The sequence below is a fragment of the Spermophilus citellus genome, assembly GCF_964194105.1.
Source record: "Spermophilus citellus genome assembly, chromosome: 13".
Taxonomy (NCBI): Eukaryota; Metazoa; Chordata; class Mammalia; order Rodentia; family Sciuridae; genus Spermophilus; species Spermophilus citellus.
Window position 1 is genome coordinate 71,423,921 of NC_138193.1, and position 10,274 is coordinate 71,434,194.

Below are 10,274 nucleotides of genomic sequence, written 5' to 3' on the forward strand. Positions count from 1 at the left end.
ACAATGGGTTCTGAGGAATCGACCATAACACCCACCACACTAACGATGTCACTTTTTCCTGGACACCTGCCCTGTTGCCCTAAGTCCAGTTTCAAAGTCCTTCCTTTGTAGTCCTCTAACACAGGGGATCAAACCATAGTAGAACTGCCTGTTTACTTATGAAGCCAGAAGAAAAATAACTTATTTATAATCTTCTAGTCATCTCCTAAGAGGGGATATTTTGCTAATAGGAATTTTTTTTTTTTTTAATGCCTGAGATACAAGGCTTAGTGGTCTGCATAAAGGAGAGACATGAATGGCCTGAGAGGAGATCCTAGGCCCAGGACCTGTCCCTGGGCTAAGAAACTGAGCATAGAGTAGGGTGGGATGAAGACATTAAGTACTGTGGTGGGGAGGACACAGATGTTTATGGGGAGAGGAATTAGATGTTGTGGAAAATAAATTCTATATCCTAATAACATCCCCCTCATACATTCTTCGGTAATATATCCTTTTTTTTCCTTTGACCTAACAGGGCAGATTTGTTTGTTTGTTTATTTTTGTGGAGTTGGGGATGTTACCTGGGGCTTCACACATGCCAGGCAAGTGCTGTACCACACAGAGCCACACCCCCAACAGCAGGGTGGATTTGAGAGGTTTGTGTTCAGGAGGCAGGGCAAGAATGGGGGCTGGCTTCAGGGCTTCGTGACAGATGGGTTTCACCTGTCTGTACCCATCTCTATACTCTAAATCCTATGAGGGCTGGGATCCGTTCTATCTTGTTCTCTGTGTCTGCTGCAGTTCTGAGCACACAGGGACTTGGTAAGTATTTGGTGAATGAATGAACAAGTTTGGCAAAATCAGAGAAACCGTTGTCATCCCACGCCTGCCACTTTCTCAGCTCTGGAATAGGGGGACTGATAATCACTTTGTATACTTATCATGAGATTTAAATCCAGTTTGATAAATGGTAACTATGGTTATTAATTCTTTCCAAATTCCACCAGCTAACCTACAAATACTAGTAACAACCTCTAACATTTAGTGAACATTTTCTTTGAGCAAGACCCCTTTGCTAAGCACTTCACAGATGTTACCACCTTTGATTCTAGTCCTAACAACCACCTTGTAATTGCCCTGATGTTAGCTCTTCCTTCATGACATTCTATATGACCAGCATCTAGCAACATTTCCTTACCACACATGAGCACCAAAATCTAGATAGGGAAATGTGGAATCCTTTGCTAGTATGCTTCTTGCTACTTCATTCTCTAGAGATGCACAGTTCAATTGTTCTCACGAGATTGGACAGAACATAAGTGATGGATAATTTAAGAGCTACCCCAGAGTGAAATGCGATGGATTCGCAGTTGTTGTAGCAACGGAGACCACATGACCGTAGAGTCAGGCCAAGGCTGAGCCTGTGGTCACTAGTGATGGGAAAAGTCGGGGGGTGGATTTGTGAGCACCAGGAATCAGTAGGCTTTCTTTTCTGGCAGGGTCTATTCCTGGAACAGCTGAAAATACAGAGGCTAAATTCGGACTTCTGGATAAGACTCAAAGATTGACTGGGGAGAAGGAGAGGGGAGAAAGGGACTTTGTTCCTGTTCATATAGGTCCTCTGTGCATATTTAACATTTTGGGATGTTAGTTTTTCTCATTTTAAAAATAGGAATAATAATATCTGATTAGTCATCTCTCATAGGAGGATTTGGGAAGGTTTAATGAAGTGATGTTTAGAATTTCTGCATGGAAAAATACTATAGAGATTGTAATTATTTCAATAAATAAATATATATGAGCTGCATGCAGACTCTGAAGAACTTAAGGAAGGGTAACACTCATTTAAAATTAATTTATTCATAAGTTGCAGATCTGCATTATGCACTGAAAACTCCATAATAAGATCTATAATTCTATACATATAATATAAATGTATACTTATAATCATGGATGCTCTTATGTGAAGAATCATATGTTTTTTTGCTGTTTTTAACTCCTTGGATTTCTGTTCTTCCAGAAAATACCAAGTGATGAACTTGACAATATTGTAATACTATCAAATGAAATTTTCATTTGCTTTGCAAGCCAAAGGAACTTCTCAAAGTATGAAGCAACTGGTAAAGAATTAAGGTAACATGAAGAGCTTAAGTTAAGATTGCATGTTCTCTAGACTAGAATAACTCCATTGTGGAGAAGCATTTTAATCAAAAGCAGAAGGCTCTAATCAAAAGTAATAATGATTGTTATTAAGTTTTGGTGGTTAAAAGGAATAAACTTCATTTAAAAAAGATCCCCTGACATGGACTGTTCAGTTTTCTACTCATCAAATTTACTGTAATTAACTCCAAAGGACTCAGCTCTGGGAGACCCAGACTCTGGTCTGAGACCTACTGCTACCATGGTGAATGACCTTGAGAAGTCCTCCAGTCTTGTGGGATCTCTGTTTTCTTATCTGCCAGCTGAAGAGAATGGAGTAATTTCTACACTCCTTTCAGCTCTAAGACGTTGTGATTACTTTAAATCATTTCCAGAAAACTCAGTGCTTATCTTTGGAATAACTGCTAAGCAACAGCCTGAAATAAGAGCTAAAAATGAAGCAAGACTCACCAGAGTAGTGACTAAAGCTTACGCCAACATCATTGTGCGATTATAGTACCCTAGACCCTGTGCCTCACACGTTGCATTTATCATCCACTTAAGCCTTCAGACAATCTCAGGAATACCCAAGTATGACAGCTAGAACATGTCTCAAACAAGGGATGACAGCAAACTGTCGAACGTCCAGGTTTCAGCCAACGGGTCCTTACTTACATTAAAGATAGATCTAAATCCCTTCAACGTCAATATGAAATAATCCAGGGAGATATGGTTGCTGGTATCGCTGTACATGGCTTTTTTTTTTTTAATCTTATCTCCCTGAGGCATTTGGTTGTTTACCAAGGTCTACGGCATAATTAAAGACCAATTCTTAGTCTTCCTATTACTAGACTTTTGGGCAACATTTGATATGAAACAATTGAGACAATTTCTGATCATGGGGCTCCCAGGACCCCAAACTTATCTGGCAAAGATGTGTGACCTATTGAGGAGGGTCTGAACAGGTCACCAGAACAAGAAAAGCCTAAGATAGGAATACAAAAATGAATATAAGCCAAGTCTGTTCACCTTGGTGAACTCATGCAGGCTGAAGCTTTACATACTGATGGTTCTAAAATTAAAACTTGACGCCAGATCTCTGCTCTGAACTTTAAAACAGATATGTCCAACTGCCAACTCAGTATTTTCACTTGGATACCTAATCTCAATATGAGAATAGAACTTTTGATTTTTTCCTCTAAGCCTGCTCCTCCCTTAGTGTTCTAAAATGTAGTAAAAGGCAGTTATCAATCACCTAGTTGCTTGGAGGAGGGCAGGGTGGAATGATAGATCCTTAATACTTGGTGGCATCAAAGGTCACTGAAGGAACTCAAGGACAGACTGCCTCAAGACTTCTTAATAACTAAACACAAAAATGTGCTTGTGGTTTGAATCCTCTATTACATTTTCTGCTTCTTGCAGCTCAATGCAACCTTATTGATACAATCAGACAAAAATAAGACTCACTGGCACACAGAGCTGTCCAAGTATATAGAAACCACAGTGATAGGAAACATCCCAATGTGCATACAGACAATTTACAGAATGTTTTACTTTTATAGAATGAAGTAATAAAGAGGTAATTCAAAAAATACTTGCTTCCAGTTTTCTTGAATTTGTTATTTCTTGGTAGAAAAAATATTATTTAATATTTCTAATCAAAACAAAGCAAGGACCCAGTTACCCTCTTTGACTTGTAATCTTTTTCAAGTTTGTATGTCTTGGGAAGTGGTCTATTAGGTATGATATGGTAGTTGTTTTTCTTTCTCTCTACATCCTCCACTTTCTTTTGTTAACATACAATACAACTAAATTATATAAGATAGAGCTCCCTGGGATTGGAGGATGCACTACCTAGGGGGTAAGAGTGTGATTTGTTTATTGACTTACTATTGGGAGTCTCTTCAATTCAGCTTCTGTCTCTGCTCAATATAAATCTAGTTCTGAAGATGATAACGAGTTATTGAATTTGCTGAGAAGGGAATTGATTGCCTAAAGGCTGGAGAAGTTGGTGGGAAAATAGCTTGTTATAAATGGACTCTTTATTTAAAACATAATTCTCACCATATTTTTTTTTTCAAATGGTAGATGATGGATGATGTTAACTGACCCTTAGGTTTAAAAATAGAGCCAGGAGAACGGACTCTGTGATTATTGTCAATGAGGTTGTGAATCCTAGGCTTGTGTAGGCAGTGAGTGGAATCTAAATAGGAGTGAAGTGATAGGAGTGCTCAGAGTGAAGACATAGGCTCTGCTGCAAGGTTCTGGGAGATGATGACAGGGAGGGGAACAGGTGGCCACAGTGTTTCATCTCTGTGACTTCCAGTGTTACTTTGGATGTTCTGGCTGCCTGGGCTTGGGGGTCAGGAAGCGTGAGCATCCTCCTTGATCCTTTATTGCTTCATGCAGGGTCCTCCTGAAGCTGTTTGGGGAACCAGGGTTGGTATCAGTTCAGATTGCAAGTATCTGCAAATCACAGAAAACCCATCTAAAGATGTCTTGTACACATGTTCTTCAATTTTGTTTTTTGACACCCTACACAACAAGAAACCCAGAATTAGGCTAATGATTGTTCAGTGCCACAAGGCATCTAGGGTTTAGTATCTGCTGTGCCATCCTTAATGTGCCAGAGTTTGCCTTCATCTTTGACTTCCCATGATTGCAAGACGACTGGAACTCCATCATTTCTAATTCAAGGCAGGAGGAGGGGAATAGGAAGGGAAGACACTACCAGACACTACCATTATTTTTTAAAATCTGGAAATCAAAATATTCTACAGAAAATCTCAGGAAACCTCTGTTTATGGGTCATTATTTCAAATTGTGTTCTATGGCCATCTCTTGATGGGGAGGGAAGCTGGGAAAGAAAATATTTACCTTGGTACTTTGATAAATATTTTATAATTAATATTTAGCTTGAGTAAAATTGTTAGCAAAATGCTGCCATAAAAATATAAGATAAAATTAATGAAACCTCTTTACTGCTTTGCCAAAGATCACTCTTAGCTCTTTGAAGTCTCCAGAGCTCCAGAGCCACTGTTGGTCCTGGCAGGAGACAGCAGCAGAGACCAGGAAGGGCAGCAGGAACTAAATGCAGGAACTGCCCTACTCTTTTACCCATGAGAGGAAGAGTAACTTCCCTGATAGGGTATTTTGGAAGAGCTTTCTCAGCTCCCTCCCTCCTTCTCTCCTCCCTCGCTTCCTCCCTCTCTCCTCCCTCCCTTCCTCCCTTCTTCCCTTCCTCCCTCCTCTCCTTTGGGATCTCCTGACTCATCTATTTCTGACCATTCAGAAAGCCTACTGGGACAGACTTTGACCCTATGGACCCCATGTCCATCTGTGCAGTATGGTAAACTGCCTATTGTTGTTGTAGAACTAATCTCTGTTCTCTAATTTAGACTTTCTCAATAATAAAGCTGATAATTTTTATTTTTATCTGATACCTATGTCTAACTTGTCAATGGGCTCAGGTGGGTGAAAGATAAGTAATATGTATGAATGTCCTGGCAGCCCTACAAGTATGTGCATCTCAGTCTGGCATGACCTGGGGATACTCAAGACTCTAAAGATCCATACAGATAAATCTGACTGGGGTAGACATCAAAAGATGTAATCTCCTTTACTTGGGTCATGTTGGTTTCCATTTCTATGACCTTTCCTTGGTAGAATTGTACAGCTGATCGCTTGAAGACCTGTCTGGACTGATTTGACTCTATTTGCTTGAAATATTTGCAAGGTGAATCCAGCATAATTTTGCCAAGGTTTTGAGGATAATTAAGGCAGAAAGATTGCCCGAAAATTACTTCCAGGGTGGATATTTAGAGTAAAAACAAAACAAAACAAAAACAAAAAAACAAGTCTTCATCCTTGGAGGAAAGAAAAACAGATTTCTGGAAATATTTTTTCCTTCTCACAGAAAGAACATTGGCAATCTCCATTGTCAAGCAGCTGTGTTTGGAAAGTGCTCTTATTTGTCTAGGTTTGGGGTTATTTAAGATCCTGTACAAGTCATGACCTGTATATCTAAGTTTGATCCAAAAGAAACTCTCATATTAAAAAAAAAAATTAGGAAAGTTCAGCACTGGGAACAATATGAAGAACTTCTTAAAGTGTGTTTCAGGTCTCATCTGCATAATCATGTATGTCACCAAAATGTATTTTTGGGGTTTCTGGACTACTCTTACAATTAAAAATATAGCCTTTAAAATCAACAGTTTCACCCACGCAGAAGAGTCAAATAGATCTTACTCCTTGGCCCCCCAGGGATATTACTACTTTTCCCGAGAAGGCCTCTTCTTAATGTGACTTATGACCTATGAAGAATACCTCAGTGTGTCCTGAACTGCCCAGGTCTGCTGAAAGACCAGCAGCAGGGCACTCCCAAAGGTAAAGGTTATATCTTGTCTACCCAACGTTCTGGGCTTGTTCATGTTCAAGAACCTAAAGCCACGCTGCTCAAAAAATCTTAAGCTGCTCTGAGCAGGAGGCTGAAAGTCGATGGCACTGTTGGTCCTAATCCCAGGTGCTTGACCCAACTAGATATTTATAATTGTGTTTGGGGGTTTTTCATCCAGATGGGGCTAAGGGACAGTTAATCCTGACCTTAACAGTTGTAGCCTAAATCCTTCTTCCTAAATTTCACAAAATGTACGCAAACAAGTAAAGCTGGTGTATCCATCATTTTTCTCCAAGAAGCAGTAGGGATTTAACTGTATGCAATCATGGGAGCTAATGATATATTCACAACCGTTTCTGTGAGGCTGTTGCTTCTGCCTCCGGTGCTGCAGATTGAAGTCAGCAAGACAAGTAGTCAGGAAGCAAAGATGGGTTGAAACAGGGGAAGCACAGATGGAGGGAGCATGTAAGAATGAGGGGGAGACATGAGGATGGGTGGGACCTCACATTGAACTCTCACCTACCTACAAACCTTTAACCTATACGATGGAGGTGTCTTGCAGAAGAAGCTGGTGCCTTCCCTCTCATGGAGAGGAGTGCCCCTACCTCTAGAGTTACAAAAGCAGATGGAGGAGACTTGGTAGGTGTTGGAGGCACAGTAGGCCCAGCTGCAGTCCCAAGCCTGGCAGTGGAGCCCCCAAATCAGCAATAGCATGTGTGAGCAGCAATAGCATCCTGTGCCCACAATGACTTTCTGAGTATAAAGGAATGTGGCCATTTCATTTCTCTTCCCATGCAAGCCAATTGTGTATAAAAGAGTATTCTGGAAAATGTAGTCCCAGCTTAGCTAAACTGGCACAATATGCATCAATCATAGAGAGGAAGAAGGTGGCCAAACAGGCTACAGAAATATTAGTGTCTCATTGCTTTATGCTTCCTCATGGACAATTGAACGGGCTTTATAGTCGAGTAGCCAGATCTATTAATTGAGGGTAGAAAATGTGAGCATTTTAACTTTATGTGACCAAAGAATCTGAGATGGTACATATAAAGCTAAAAGCCCAGCATAAATTATTCAAACTATAAGAAGATACAGAGAAAAATTAATAGACACCTTGGGCAAACTAAGAATGTTAAAGGCCTATGACCCCTCCCCAGGGAAGGAGGAAGGTTTCCTGAGGGGTCTCTAGTGGCAACAGAGGTAACAGCACTAGCAGAAGGACATTTTGATCTTTGCTGACAATGTTTGAGTGGAAATCAGGGAGCTGCAGGTGAGAAAACTAGAGAGAGTCTGTGCTTCACAATGCCCTATACAGGAAAGAGATTCAGCTCCCTCAGTTAATTCTCAGTATCTTTAGAGAAGCTGCCTCTGCTCATCTACCCAAAGGGTTAAGATGAGGTGAGGTAATGTGCCAAGATCCATGATCTATCAATATCATGACATCATTAGCAAGTCAGGGATCCCAGTGGTGGATATCTGAGCAGGTTCCTAGAATTTTTAACACATTTTCTCTTTTATATTTTTTGACTCCCGTAATTTTCTCTCATGGCAAATTGGATCCTTGAGTCATATCCAGATGGATTGAATGAACCAACAACTCACTTCTATAGAGGGACCCAGCCATTGTTTAAAGCCATCATAGTGATAACTGCTAATGACAGACATTCTGAATCTTTCAGAGTCACCTGGAAGATGTCTATTTAGCTAGAGAGGCTATGTTATTTGGAACTGTCACTTGTTCTATACATCATTAGGCTGTGCATTCTGCTAATTGCATACGTACAATCACCCTCAAGTGCACTTATCCTTGACCTACCCATGTTATAAATATTTCAGTGCTTCTTGTCTGAGGAGATGATTGATTATTCATCCTTCCTTCTGTGGATTGCAGACCAGATTTCTCCATACAATTTAAACATCATTTATATTTTGTTTCTTTTGCTATATTTTAAAGGGAGAAGAATATTAATGAGAGTGAATGACACAAGACACAAAGAATGAATGCACATTTGAAAGGGAAATTAATATCATGAAATCTTAAACCAAGGGGAAAAAGTAAAGTAAATACACAATTTAACTGGCAAAAAGACAGGCATCTTGTTGACCCTATAAAAAGACAAAATCTCTCCCTGGATATCCTGCATTACTCTCAAAATGTTATTTTCAATGTTTGAAGGGAGCGGAGCCTCTACATGTACAAGATATAAGTGCTATTTAGAGTGACCAGATTTCAGTTCTGTAAGTTCCAATTGATGTGAACAGGAAACATCTCCAGAGCAAAGAACCCATTAATTTATTGAGCATCTCAGCAACATAAAAATATCCAAATTGCATCAATATATGGAATGTAGTGCCCAAAGTAGTCCATGAATTATTGCAAGATGAATATAGCTTAAATCAATTTCTGTCCAGAGATATTTGATACTGAATACAAAATTTGAGGGAAGAGTCCACAAGGAATGGAGCCTTAACTGCTTAATCTCTAAAATTGAATAGGTATGAGATGTGGCAAGTCTTATATGAAATGGAAGGTCCCCAAGCAGGTCCAAAGAGCCAGCCAAACTTGACATTTGATGTGGATGATGCTGTCTTTAAGGACAGCAATCCTTCTGGGGTAGAATGCTCACAGTTTCCTTGGTAAATAAGAGCCTCCAACACAGGTCAGCCTCAGGCAGAATCACTACAAGAAGAGGCTGTGAGGAGTGGACATGGTCCCTTTCTCCAGAAGTTAACTTATTTGTGAACCTTTTTCTTTAAAGAAAAAAGTTCTTTAGAGCAAGCTTGCCTTCCTTCTCCTCTGCTCGTCCTTCCTCCCTGCAGCCAGAGAGAACAAAATGTCTGTGAATGAATACTTTGGGTTGCCTCCTCTTTTACCTTTAGACATTAACAACATTTCCCCTTTTCCTTCTTTCCTTACCTCACCACTGAAAAGAATCTTTATGCGGTTACTGATCAAATATCCATTGGGATTCATTGACCAGTCTTTAATAGAGGAGAACAGATTCATCTCAGAGTAAAAGCAAGGCGAAAGTGGAAGCTATACTCAATCAGGGAGGACATCCTGGTGCCTGTGGGTACTTGCACAGCAGGTGAGCCCGGAAACATGCACAGGGATATAGCACCTGCTCTCCAACAGTCTGCTCCTTACAGTGCCCTTGGCTTTGAGGAATTCACTTGGAGAACTTGCACTCTTCCTGTGGATGTCTTGGGGGAGGGCGAGATATGGTATAAAACATTTCCATCTCCCAGTTCCCAAAGTTTTCCTTGGAGGCAACCTATTTCTAATCAGCCCAGGCACCATATGGTTTCTTGGTGGTCCTGAAATTGAGAGAGGCCTCCAGTTTCAGAAAGAAACACAAGCCAGTGTGATATTGGCATCTCCACTCCCATAGCCTCAGAAGCACGTCTCCTCAGTCTCCTGTTCTGTTTGCAGCCCCCACACAATAAGGGAGCTAGGCCTCTGGGAGCCAGGTCCTCACACCACACACACACACACACACACACACACACACACACCCTCCAAGCCAACTCTGGAGAAGGAGAGAAAAGCTTTGAATTTCTTATGAGATTAATTTGTACCAACTTTAATAACTAAAAGTGACCTGAGAGAAGTCACATCTGCTTAAAATGACACTAACGTTTAGAAAGGGTGATTTGACAGAACAGGGTTGAAAGCAGTGACTCAAAGTAATAGAGAGAACCGCTTTCTTAGATTTCCTTCAACAAGTTGAGTCTCTTGAAATTAAGTGGTTCCCTAAAA